Genomic DNA, 13,873 nt, shown 5'->3' on the forward strand with positions numbered 1-13,873 from the left:
AACAAACAGGGGGTCTGACTGCCTGATGCGTCAAGATTCCTACCGCGTTCGGCATGGAAAAAAACGGCGACCACCCAGCTGAATTCGCTTAATGGCCAAATAATAATACTCGTTTACACAGGCGGCCTCCTCTCCCCCTGCAGATAACTCCCCTGGGTTTCAGAAGTATTTCGCCCAACGATTTTTCTTTATCTAAGGGGTGACAAGGCGGGTGAAGGGTACACCCCCCCCCCATAGACACCATGACGAGATACCGCCTCGTCCCAAGACAGCCGGCGGGGAAATTGGATGTTTTTCCTCACTGTGCTGGACAAATAAGATGCGAATAAATATTCATTTTGCCCGGCTTCTGTCCAGGGGGGGTTGGAGGGGGGTAATTCTACGCGACCTTTAAAATTCGTCATCGTGACCTGCCGTGGTGCTGATTTTGATTCTTCTGCGCTGTTGTTTTTTTCCGTCTTTTCTTTTTGTTTGCAGGGAAACGTTAAAATGTAAATGAGTCACGCTCATTGGTATTCGCGTTCCAGCAGATAAAGGATACATTCAAATCTAACAGCGTTACTGCCGTCTATCATCATCGCTTCCAATGATATTAACGTTCCGGGTATTACTTTCACGATAAGCAAAGCTTTTAATCTCCTTCACCATACGTTCGTATTGATTTTCTTTATTAAAAATGACAAATTTAATAGCGTGGCGTGAAAAATCCTGCTGCCGCTATTATCATCTTTTAAGCAATTATACTGTTATGAATAAAATCTGCTGACCATTTATCCTTCACGCAGCAAACGGGGTTTTCCAGTGCGGGACTAGGGCCACCGGGGATTTTGGAAAACGCAAAGCGATGTTGGGAAAAGGAAAATGGAGCCTCGGATCATAAGTTATGAGTTTATCGTATTGGCTATGCCTGGGAAAATTTAGTCTCTTTTTCATTTGAAAGAGCGACGGGACGCATGGCTTCATTTGCACACGGGCTATGCAGATGACATCCACAGGGTGCCGGCATGATGTACTGTCGTGGTTTTTTCCCTCATGATCTGGTTTAAAGATTCACTCACCAGGACGTCCCTGAGTCGACTCTGTGGGATGTTTGCCTCCCTAATGCCGCAGATATCGGGGGGCTTCCCGACAATTCTGGGGGCGAGACCTGATGTTACTCCATCAAATGCTGGAGAAGGGAAAAAACATAATAATCTGATTCTGGCTAAAGCAGTTATGGGGCTTTTGGGGGGCATCACCCCCAGGGGGGTGGGGGCTGAGGGTTGGAAGGCCAGCAAAGCAAGGATGGAAATCCATGCCCCAGGTCGACGGGGTAAACACTTTTGGCCGCAGCAAAGCTCTCTCCTGTCGGTGAGGTAAATCGGAGAGGGTAAATATGAACGCTTCCAGCCCCACCTCGGGCCCCTGATTCAATCCGCGGCCCTCTGCCCCCCCTCACCGGAGACTCCCCTGACACTGATGTATGGCCAGGGACGCGCCAGGCAGTGTGTCCTCCTGGGGGCCCCGTAACATCGGGCCCCCACTTCATTGCTGTTGTATTTTTATTTTTTTTTATTCTGTCGTTCATGGAGGTTGTGAGGTGAAGACATTAGTTTGATCTGCCAATTGATCCGGGTGGGGGGGGGGGTGCTTTATCAGGATTCGTATTGAGCGGAGCGAAACTGAAGGTCGTCTGTATGTTTGTGTGGACGACAGGGCGGGGAGGGTGGGCGGTTGGGGGGGCATTGGGGACAGTGACCCCTGATTGGAGGACGTCAGGGGAGAAAGCTGAACGGGGACACTGATGGAACAGCCAGGGGGCCCTCGGCCCGATTGGCTCGCACGTTAATTTCAATTACCTCCAAGGAGAGAGGCAATAAAACGCCGCCGAGGGCGTGATTAAAACCCCTCGCTGCTTTCTGCTGCCGCCCCTTTGAGCTGGGTGGCAGAGGCAATTTGACTGTCGGGTTGTTTGAACATGCAGTGGATGCCTCAGAAGGAGCATTAAACGTCTTTCACACGGGGCCGACATCAAAGGCAGACAGCCGCAGCCAGTCTTTGTAGCTCACATTGTTTAACAGAGAGGATGCCATGAAACTATCCAGACTCGCAGCAGATCACCTTTTAGAAAGGGGGGGGGGGTCTTGCCACCCCACCCCCCCACCTCCCTCACAATCACCCAACTTGCTGTGTTCGCAATAACCCACCTTCAGAGGGACTCGTCAACAGCACTGCTCTGTAAACCAGAGGGACCAAAGTGAGTGTGGTGTGTGTGTGTGTGTGTGTGGGGGGGGGGGGGGTGGCGGTGAGAGACAGGACCACAGTGTAACCCTCCCCCCCCGGTGCCAGACTCAAACACCTGCATCCTAGCGCCAGCCCTTCAGGAAGTACATGGGCAATAACCCCCTACAAGCAGATGTGAGCTGCTGGGCCATGGTGAGAACCTAACACCAGGAAGATCAAGCAGAGTCCAACAACTCCATTCTCAGCAACATTCATGAAATATGCATTGGACATGGTTTCAATCACATACCACTTCTTAGGAAACTGCAATTCTATTCTTACTTATATTTCTATTTCAATTACTATGTCTACCTCTACTTCAGTCTCTATTTTCTATTTCCAGCTCCATTTGTATTCTAACCCTAAAACCAGTTATACATATGATAAAAAAAATAAACTTCTCTTATTTTATTATAATTCATGAGCACAGTTATTTGTGGAGGCGGTGGGGGCACTGGAGATAAATACAAAGTGTGTGAAGATTTTTATTTATAACTGAAACTTTGAAATCTATTTGAGTTAAATTGACTCAAGAATGGCAGAACAATGGATGCACAGAAGAAAGTCTGCCGCCCGAAACACTAACAGGCGCGCCATCTGCGTCTGCACGCGTGCAAACACATTTTTCAGCGGCTGCTGAGCTGCTAAAATAAGTCGCTCGCACTCCCCCGTCGGCAGGCCGCCCCGCAAAGGTGCCGAGATCTGCGTTTCCTCAGAGGCATTATTTTCAGAAGCCGGGGTGCGACTCTCGGCACATCACGCCATCACGGTGGTACCATAGACACATGCCAAGGCCGCCCCCTGCCCGGGACCGCCACAGGCCCGTCGGTGCCGTGGAAGCCAAGATCTAAATTCATCGTATGTTTTGCATGAACTAACGGAAAAATCCAGCCTCTGAAAATGACCACTATCTCTTTCCGGTTTATATTAGGAAGACTTTTGACGTAGTTTACTGCCGAAAAAACAAACAAACAGAGAGAGAAACGATGCAAGTTCGGGGTCAGCAAAGTTGTTTATATCGCCTCCGGATGTGCCGGTAATTAGCGGCACGATGCCACCCAACCTCTACATCATTTCATTTTTTTTGCAGCTCCAGAGAAATTAAACACTGCCCATTTTTTCCCCTTTACTGCATCACTTTTCCAGGACTGCAGGCACCCGAGTGATGACACTGCAGACTTCCGGGCAACCAGGGCGGGGAGGAGACGGCTTCCTGGCTGGCAGCTGGAAGGCGGCCGTATTCGTTCCCCCGCCGTCCAGTCAGGTGCCCGGGCGAATCCTCTTTGTTCGGCGCAATTAAGATTCCGCCGATCTCCTCTCCTGGTACGCAATTACTGCCCCTCTGCTGCTCGCTGTAATTGCACTCGCCGCAGATATTGGTGGGATGCCAATGATTTTGATGGGGAGGGGATTATCCTCTCTCCCCTACTCTGCTACATGTACCTTAGAAAAATCATTTGTAAACTCCCCTGTGTAATTAGTGGACCTTGTGATTAATTGTCCCATAAAATTAGCCTCGGTCTCCGCGTTTCACTTTCGCCGCTATGAATATTAATTAATGTTAACTCCCCCCTTTTCTTTTTCTTTTCTTTCGTTCTTTCCTCTTCTTCTTCTTTTTTTTTATAAAAAAGAAGTGCATCTTTTGAATATTCAACGTTGGCTTGAAAAATGGGATGGGCTGCCTTATATTAGCATGCCAGGGCCCGGATATCAAATACATATCGGGAATTAAATGAAAGACATTCAGGGTCCGTGAATAATATTCCCCGGACGTCATCCGGAGAAAGCGAGCAAATACTCGCTTAATATAATGTGCCGTATCCCGGCGACAAGGGGGAAGTGTCAGAGATTATGCAAAGGAAACCTAAAATTTTGTTTAGTTTAAGAAGTAGTATCATATTTCATACCGCAAGCTATTAAATCCCCAGGAGACACGATCAGCCAGACACAAGCCATCCCGTCGTGCTGTTATGTCTGTCGACGCCGCTCTTCATAATTAGCTTAAATCGAGTGGCAGCGCAGTTGCTAAATCTTCGTTAAGTGACTTGGGGCAAATGTTTTAGGACGGGTGTTATACGAAGTGGCTTGAACTGAGCATTGATGATATACCATGTGGGGTGGCGTCCATGCTACAAACGAGCTTGTCTAACATGATACCATCTTGTATTTCCGCTTGCAAATGTTGTATGAATTACTTATTTTTAGTCATCTGATGCAAGTAATCCATTCCACAAACACAAAAGTCAAATTTTATGTAAATTGGATTTACCTTCCCATATCATTCAAGACACATTATAGCACAAAAAAATCATTAACCCTATACTAGTAATATGTACTAAAGAGAACATATTAAATAAATTAAAAGATTCATGTGTCATATTTTTGCATTGGCACTTCCATAAACTTTATGTATCTTAGATATTGTTTGTGTAAGTCCAGATTGACTTAAATTGGATTTACCTTGATAGCTGCTTGCATTTATTTTAATCCATTAAGATTCAAGATTCCTTTGTTTGTCACATACATATAGTTATACAACTACAACATGTACACCTGGTTGTGCTGAAGATTGTGCATAAATATAGAAAATACAGAAGGTATACAGTCTGCATGTTTAAGGATTAGTATACCTTACAATACAGTGTAAAAATATTTAAGTCTACATTAAACTGGTATGGGTAGATGGATGGGTGGATGGATTGATGAATGGTTGCATGGCTGATTAATTAAAATATTGATAGTAAGCAGCTTTCTTTCTTTGGCCAGGGAGCAAAGTGGACACAAATCTGGCCTTGCACGTTTCAGCTGCCATTGAAAAGGCGGTGGGAGGGGGGGGGGGGTGTTAAAAAGCAATAAACGGACGCTTAAGGGCCCCATAACGGATAAGCTGTTACATAAGGCGCGATGCCGGACACACGGTGTGATGGCTTTCTAATTCAGGATCCGGTGAACTCTGTGCACATATTTAATGTTATAGCACTCTGTAATACTACAGCGCTCCATAGCTGCAGAACACGGGGAATTTTAGCCATGATGGATATATTGAAGGATTTACTGCCGGCCTGTTTTCATAACGGTGACGCTGAATTTTGATCCGCGGTGAAATGAATCGCCGCTCCTCCTGGCCGCGGCAAAGTTTCCTGTCCATTCTCGGCCAAAGCCGTGAGTTTCCACGTGTTGGAGCCACAATAAATGTAATACTGTTAATCAATAGTCGGCAATTAATATTGTGGAGAGTTTGGCCGACGTGTAAATCTTCTGCGGTTAATTTGCAAAACTGCCAAGGACAAAAAGCTCCTCTGGGTGAGTAAATCAGCGGGACTCTCGTGTGGTTACAGGCCTCAGTGTAACTCTGCTGGAGAGGCAGCGGGGGCCCGGGGGTTTAGCTGCAGGACCCAGGATGGGAGCTAATCGAGTGTATGGCTCAACCAGCAGCTGGTCTCATGTAACGACAGTAAGGACCTCAGAGACAGGGGCACTGAGAGGACGTTCAGGACATACAGCCAACATGTTAAATGATGTTCAGATACACTTACATAGACTAATACAGACTCATAGTCTACAGGTCAAACGATGTTCACACAGATTAACACCGACTCACAGTCTACAGGTCAAATGATGTTCACACAGATTATCACAGTCTACAGGTCAAATGATGTTCATACAGATTATCAAAGACTACAGGTCAAACAATGCTCAAACAGACTAACACAGACTCACAGTCTACAGATCAAACAATGTTCACACAGATTAACACCGACTCACAGTCTACAGGTCAAATGATGTTCACACAGATTATCACAGTCTACAGGTCAAATGATGTTCATACAGATTATCAAAGACTACAGGTCAAACAATGCTCAAACAGACTAACACAGACTCACAGTCTACAAGTCAAACAATGTTCACACAGATTAACACCGACTCACAGTCTACAGGTCAAATGATGTTCACACAGATTAACACCGACTCACAGTCTACAGGTCAAATGATGTTCACACAGATTATCACAGTCTACAGGTCAAATGATGTTCATACAGATTATCAAAGACTACAGGTCAAACAATGCTCAAACAGACTAACACAGACTCACAGTCTACAAGTCAAACAATGTTCACACAGATTAACACAGAATCACAGTCTACAGGTCAAATGATGTTCACACAAAATAACACAGACTCAGTCTACAGGTCAAACGATGTTCACACAGACTAACACAGATTTACAGTCTACATGATGTTCATGGAGTGTGTCTGTGAGTGTGTGCACCCTGCGGTGTGTTGCCAACTGCCCAGGGTTGGTTCCTGCCTTCGGCCATTGTTCCCAGGATAGGTTCCGGTCCCCCCCCGCGACCCCAGTTGGGTTTCAGCGGTTACGGTGATGAATGGATGGATGATGTTCACACAGATTAGCACAGATTCACAGTCTGTAGTTACCAATGAAAGGCTTCTGTTTAAAGGCTACGAGCTTCTTTCAAGCTGTTTCATTACCATCCAGTATAGTTTATTATTTGCCTCAAATAATGATGTCAGTGTACAGTAGGTGCGTTACTACCTGGAAGATAACCACTGACCTGATTTTATATTATACTATATATGATTTATTTTACCTGAATATGCAATAGTTTAATTAGGATGGCTCATTAATGCAAATTGTAACAAATAGTAAAACAGCATTTAAGTTTTTAGTGGGACATATAAAACTATGTCATTAACGGTGTACCCTGTCTTCCATAATGAGTTTGATGTCTAGTCAGTTAGGCAACAGTTACTAAGGTAAACTGCCCTGCAGAGGTAACTCCTGGAATCTGATCTTTAGTGCAGAGGCGTGATCTTACCCCCAAGCCATGCTTCAGAGCTGTGTGTTAACACCAAAGTCCATTTCCAGTTCTGATCCATAAAATGTAAGATTTGCTTGGGTGACGTCTACAGTCATTGTATAGAATCCAAATTAAGTCAAAACTCTGGCACATGGAGACATCATATCAGCTGCCAGATACATTGTATCAGTTATTCATGTAACAGATATTCTTAAATCATTAAGTAAAATGACAGTGATTAACTGTAATTGTTGACACAACATACAGTAGCACAACAATGAAATATTCCCCGAGCATTTAACCCATATGTGACATAGCAGTGGGCAGCTATTATTTAGCATTTAGGGAGCAATGCCCTTGCTAGTTAGGGATTCAAATCAGCAACCTTTCAATCACAAGCACACTTCTCTAAGCATTAGGCCACCGCTGTCCCAGTAGGCAGAAGTGGTGGCTTTGGACCCGAACGCTGGGTCTCCAGCATAGGCACAGGTCCTGAGTGACGAGTTGCCGGTGACACAGGTTGCCCGTGGAGACGTGTAGTGTGGCTGTTTAACTCCATAACAGAGGCTTTATTAATGCAGGCCAATGTGCCTCTGCCTAACAATGCGGCAACACCAATAGAATAAATTGTGATCAATCGGCCTAAGCAGAGACAGATGAGGAGTCTGTCAGGGTGGGGATGATATCAATTTATCTCGTTAATGCTTCTCCACGGGGCTCACTCACTAAAGGACACAGATTACAGCGCTTCTTTCCCAGGGAGGAGAATGAGAATCTATGATCAGAAATTCACATTACCATAGCAGATCGGAGGGAATGGGGGGGGGGGGCTGTGCTAAGCACGGTGTTTGTTTTTGTTCTTCGATGTGTCAGAGTAAGCACCGAACCAGGTATTCAAATGTACCAAAACAAATATCGAACCAAGAGCAAAAGTATGAGATGTCCTAAACCCCTATCAATCCAAGTGTGAAAAGAAGTATTAAATCTACAAAGTATTGAACAATATGCTAAACATCAAGCCAAGTATCAAACCAAGAGCAAAAACAAGTATCAGATGTCCTAAACCACTATTAAACCAAGCATCAGAAGAAGTACTCAAAGTACCAAGTATCTAACCACGGCCTAAATGTTTCAAGGCAAATATCAAACAAAGAGTGAAAAACAGGTATAAAATGTCCTAAATCACTATCAAACCAAGTATCAAAAGAAGTATTTGTATCAAATCATGTATCAAATCACACGCTAAATGCCTCAAGCCAAGTATCAAACTAAGAGGGAATAACAAGTATGAAATGTCCCAAACCACCATCAAACCAAATATCAAAATAAGTATCAAATTTAACAATCCAAGTATTCAACCACATACTAACTATGCAGTACTAATTACAGGCAGTCCCCAGGTATATGAACAACATTTGTTCCCTAAGTCTGTCCTTAAGTCGAATTTGTAGGTCGGAAGTTGGAAAAATAATAATACAGTACATAATAACAATAATAATACAGTACATAATAACAATAGTAATACAGGACATAATAACAATAGTAATACAGGACATAATAACAATAATAATACAGTACAAAATAACAATAATAATACAGGACATAATAACAATAATAATACAGTACATAATAACAATAATAATACAGTACATAATAACAATAGTAATACAGGACATAATAACAATAATAATACAGTACAAAATAACAATAATAATACAGGACATAATAACAATAATAATACAGTACATAATAACAATAATAATACAGTACATAATAACAATAGTAATACAGGACATAATAACAATAATAATACAGTACAAAATAACAATAATAATACAGGACATAATAACAATAATAATACAGTACATAATAACAATAATAATACAGTACATAATAACAATAGTAATACAGGACATAATAACAATAATAATACAGGACATAATAACAATAATAATACAGTACAAAATAACAATAATAATACAGGACATAATAACAATAATAATACAGGACATAATAACAATAATGATTATTCAGTGCTAATAAAAGTAACTACATACAGTATACAGTACACTGCTGTACCTCAAGCTGACAAACTGCTGTAGCTTCACAATGCTTTCATGAGTGTCAAGCAGCAGTGCCTACATTTGTTATTACAAGCCATTGCACATTATGACAGTCCGTTTGTAAGTGCAAAGTGTCCATAAGTTGGACATTCTTAACCTGCCGACTGCCTGATCAAAACCATACTGCATCTTTATCAAATATGTACTTTTCAAAATCTGAGCTTTTGTCAATGTATTGTTACTCTTTTCTGCGTAAGTTCGGTCCCATGCAGTCGATGTCAATGAGGCTTTGCTTGTGTCTCCATCTCCCACCATATTTCACGTAACTGAGACTTGGGGTCTGGTGTGTTTCTCCACCTGCAGGCCTTTGGCCTTCCTGTCCATGGCAGCAGGCGGTAGACGGCGTTGATAAAGCATGCTGGGAAATGCCCAGCGTGGAGGAAGCATACAGAATCCACGATGTGGTCTTCCCCCTGCATGGGTCCAACAAAAACAAGCCTGACCCAGAGGCCTGCAGTGCAGAGGCCATGGGCCCGTCGGCAGATCATTCCCCGAGACTCGAGAGACAGGCGTGACCTAGGTCATGCCGTTTTGTCTCCGAAAATGGTAGTAAAATCTTACCCTCCCCGCCCGGAGCAGAGCCTCTGAGGTACTTGGAAACCAAAGGAGCGTAACTTTGGAGCTGGAGGAGCGATTTCCCCCGTCCCGTCCGGCTCCTATCCGTTTCCCGTCTGCAGATTCTCCCCTTTAAGATTCCTGAGGCCATGACACCATTCGTATCACTTAGCACACCGTCGGCATGACAGCTCATGCTTTATAATACCGGCCCGTCTTGGCAAAAGTCATTTAAATTGGCTGCCATGTGATGCAGAATTATGTCTGTTTTAGCCAATGTTAACACTGGCACTTTTACACTTCTGGAAAGAATAATAATAGTTCGCAGGCCTTTGTGAAAAGGACAGATTCGTATGAAAAAAAAGGTGTACTGTTTCCTTGTCACTTTACTATTTTGAACTTCTTTAACAATTAATTGGAAATTATTTAATTTTAACTCCTTCACCGTTGTGGCATTTCGAAGATTTTTTTTGGGAACTTTAAACTGTTCACAGATGTGGAGACTTTCCTAAAAGTGTATCCCAGTATGTGCGAGAAGGGCAGTGCTACACCCAGTCCACAAGGTGGCGCTCTCACCAACAGCTGATACTTCTCCCTGCCATGTCATTGAATGGTCACAATGTTCTTCCTGTTCTTCTGCTGGGCCTTGGCAATTTCAACCAAAATTTCACAAAAAAATAATAATAAAAAGACAATTTTATAGTATTTTTAATAGTGTTTTTTTCTACTTCTATTTTTGAAATGCACCATTTAATACACTATTTAATCCTCTTTAAGGACAGGAGTGTATCAGTATAGCGTATAGCTAAATATAGCTCAGTAGTTATCTGATTGATAATTTGAAAATTTTCTTTTAAAATTTCATTTTTTTTTCAGAGACCATGTCTAAAAAAACCTTTTCTCTTAATTAGCCCCATTCAAAAAGGGTGAAGAATGGAAAAAGACAATTTCTTTTGCCATGCAAAGCTCTTGTTTGCCAGGATTTCTCTGTTTTTCTTTTTCCTGAAAGCGATTGTCTGGCGTTTCAGCTGGCCCAAGGTCAAATTTAGCCGTGGCCATAAATCGCGGTGTTTGATGGCCTTCGTTTGCCTCAATAGCGGGGGAAGGCCAACCTCATAAAAACATGAAAGGAGGGCCGCTGCCTTTGGGGTTCCAGCCCTGCATTGTCGCCCCAAGGAGATGTTCATAGTTCAAGCTTCATGGTGAATAAAGCCATTTAGCTAACGTCCACCAGCACCAGTGGTCAACACAGCCAAGGAGGGCTCATTACCAGCTGGGCCCTGGCTGTGCTTTCACGGGAAGGGCTGGCCCAATGCTATCCCAGAATCCTCTGGGGCTGCGGACTGGCATTGTACTACATCACAGCACATCCCAGTGGAAACCGTGGAATGAAGCCCTTTTCTTAAAGGACCTATGGTATCCAGTATCTGAACAGGAGTTTAAATCCTCTAATGAGGTGCTTGGCTTAGAATGTTAATACGGAATAGCAATTAACACATTGTTTAAAAGAAAAACATATAACCTGTAAAAATGTGCTGAAGTTTGTGCATAAATGAAGAAAATCAAGTAAATATATTATCCAGAGAAAAGTAAAAGTTAACCTACTGTGTGTCAAGACACCACAAAGCTAATTTTTCTGTCTTAAGGTAATAATTTATATTCCTATTAAACGCTATTTACTTATTAAATGCTACTAACCACACATGAGTGGATGCATCTCCAGCCCAGACCCCGAAAATCAGGAGGATTTTATATCCCCTTTAAAATCACCTCATCTTCTCTAGACTTGGTCCATCTGATGAGCTGCTCAGCAGCGTTCTTGACACTTTGATAAATCTGTTTGTTGGGAGGACTAATTTTATTAATTTACGGCTGCATTTGAAGAATTCATCTGCTATGTCTTTTTTTTTGCTCCAACCTGGCTACAAAAAGTAGAATGAGACACGCCGGTGCAGAGCAACAGTGAAATTTCAAACTGCCCCCCACTCTACTGATTATTTCAGGCATGAGAGACCAAGACTGGGACTTATGCAAGTTGAATGAGAGACTTATGTTGCTCTCTTGCACAAAATACTGTCTTTAGGCTGAATTACTTTGATGAAAAATATTCTGGTGAATGGAACTTAAGTACAACAATCTGTAAGCCATTTTGGATCTGCATCTGTCTGTAATTTAAGGGCATAATTCTGAATGTGTCACAGTAGGATATTATTTTCGATCGCCCGCTTTTTTCTTGGGGAAACACCCATGCGTTTCCCCCTCGTCTCGCCCTCCAAGCTGCACAGTGAGGGGGAGGGGGGGGTTGGGAAGTGTGACGTCTCTGGCTCCGTATTCGTTTCTGCCAGTCAGGGTCCCAGGCTGGAGGCTCAGGGTAAGGCCCAGAATCGTACCCTGCTCTCCTTTACAGCTATTTTACTGACACTGGCCTTACTAGAGGAAAGTAAACTGTTGACCGCTGTTTCAAACTCCTGAATAACTTCTACGCAGTGGGTGTGTTTTTTTTTTTTTTAGTTCATTTATTTTCTGCAGGTCCTGAATGCCTTGGTGCTCTCCTCATTTTGAAAGGACATTAAAAGCCATCTACGGAGTAGCTGTTGGGGCACACATAAAACCCACAAGTCTCCATTCAGGGGCACGGCCACAAAAGCGGATAATGAACACCGTAAAGCTGTCAAGCGGCAGGATGGATGTGTGTGGGATCGCTCTCCCGTAATTCAGACGTGCCTCTAAGTAGCCAGGAGAATTATAAGAAATGGTTTTCTGCGGCATTGATCAGACAACACTGCAGGAAATATGAACGCAGAGGAAACCCGTTAGGACCTTGCAGTAATTCTCCATCCAGAAAAAGCGCCTTTCCCTGCAGCCTGGAGCTGCTCCAGACCCCGGCAGACTTTTACGAGTCGAAGTTAAATTTCCTCTAAAAATTTAAGTAATGTACTTTTCACTATATTAATCTGGCTTTTACCCCCACAAAATCTGACGGAAAACATGCTATTCCTTGCCCCACATTTCAGCAGCCTGGGCGCTGGTGGAGACTGTCACATTTTCTCAGGAATACCATCCCTGATGTATACGCTCCAGTTTTAATGGTTTACAGCCACCTAGTGATAAATGGAACACTTTGTTAATTAGCAATAACTAACCTTATTCATACACAGAATCTATCTCGAATGATGAAATCCATTTAATTTACCTCAGAATCAATGCCATTTAGAAAGAGGCCTGACCGAAACACTCATCCAATCAATTGATCAAAAATTAGCGCCAGCGCCTTGCTGGGAAAATGACGGTCCCCTAAGACACAAACTACACGCACTTTGCACGTCTCTGCGTCGCTGCTCTGGGTGACATAAATAACCCCAAATTGGATTTATGTTTAAGTAAACTGCTTCCAAAGGCCTGCTTTTGACAAATGAATTTGAAGCACACTGAAAAAAATATATAATAATTTGACAGGTGACAAATGTCCGGTGGTAATGAAATCTGAAACCCTAGACATAACTTCCCAAGATAGGGAACAGGATACACAGATACAGACTCTGCTATTAAAATATTCGCAGAGGATATTGCATAATCTTTTAAAGGTTTCACATAGCTGATGACGATTTCCTTCGACTGCATTATCTGGGTTTGGAAACGTGTGACAAATCAGTGCGAAATGACAAGAAATCATTATGAACGGCTGTGAGAAACTCGTTTAGTATTTTATCTATTTAAGATGACAGTTTGCGTCCTGTATTTAAAATTGCCGTGATACTGGGCGTACAGTAACGGCTAAATACTCTTTTGCCATAATATGACATCAACTGGCAACTCTAGGCTGCAGAAAAATAAAATTGATTTATTCATTCGTTCATTTTTTTAATCATGTTGTCTAACCATTAAACCAGAAAAGCTAAGAAAGTAACTAAATATGTAGCAAAGAAATACATAGTACATAACTCACAACTATATAGATGTATATATATTTGAGAAACAGCACAGAGGTTAATTGGAACTTCATTGGTCTGAGTCCAGATTGGTGGAGTTGATGCACACATTTCGGCTTCTGTACACGCTCAGTGATCGCATGATGTTGGTTGAGTGTTTCTGGTCACATGATGTTGGTTTAGTG

The 13,873-nt window shown here is 42.8% G+C and overlaps 1 long non-coding RNA gene across 1 annotated transcript; it reads left to right on the plus strand.

The window, feature by feature from the left end:
- Window positions 1–2,937: 2,937 nt before the first annotated feature.
- On the plus strand, window positions 2,938–10,396 carry LOC140578867 (uncharacterized). The gene is made up of 3 exons (XR_011983152.1): window positions 2,938–3,298; window positions 3,409–3,585; window positions 9,508–10,396. It is a non-coding gene; the product is annotated as an uncharacterized lncRNA (long non-coding RNA).
- Window positions 10,397–13,873: the final 3,477 nt, after the last annotated feature.

Source organism: Paramormyrops kingsleyae, chromosome 16 (genome assembly GCF_048594095.1).
Source record: "Paramormyrops kingsleyae isolate MSU_618 chromosome 16, PKINGS_0.4, whole genome shotgun sequence".
Classification (NCBI taxonomy): domain Eukaryota; kingdom Metazoa; phylum Chordata; class Actinopteri; order Osteoglossiformes; family Mormyridae; genus Paramormyrops; species Paramormyrops kingsleyae.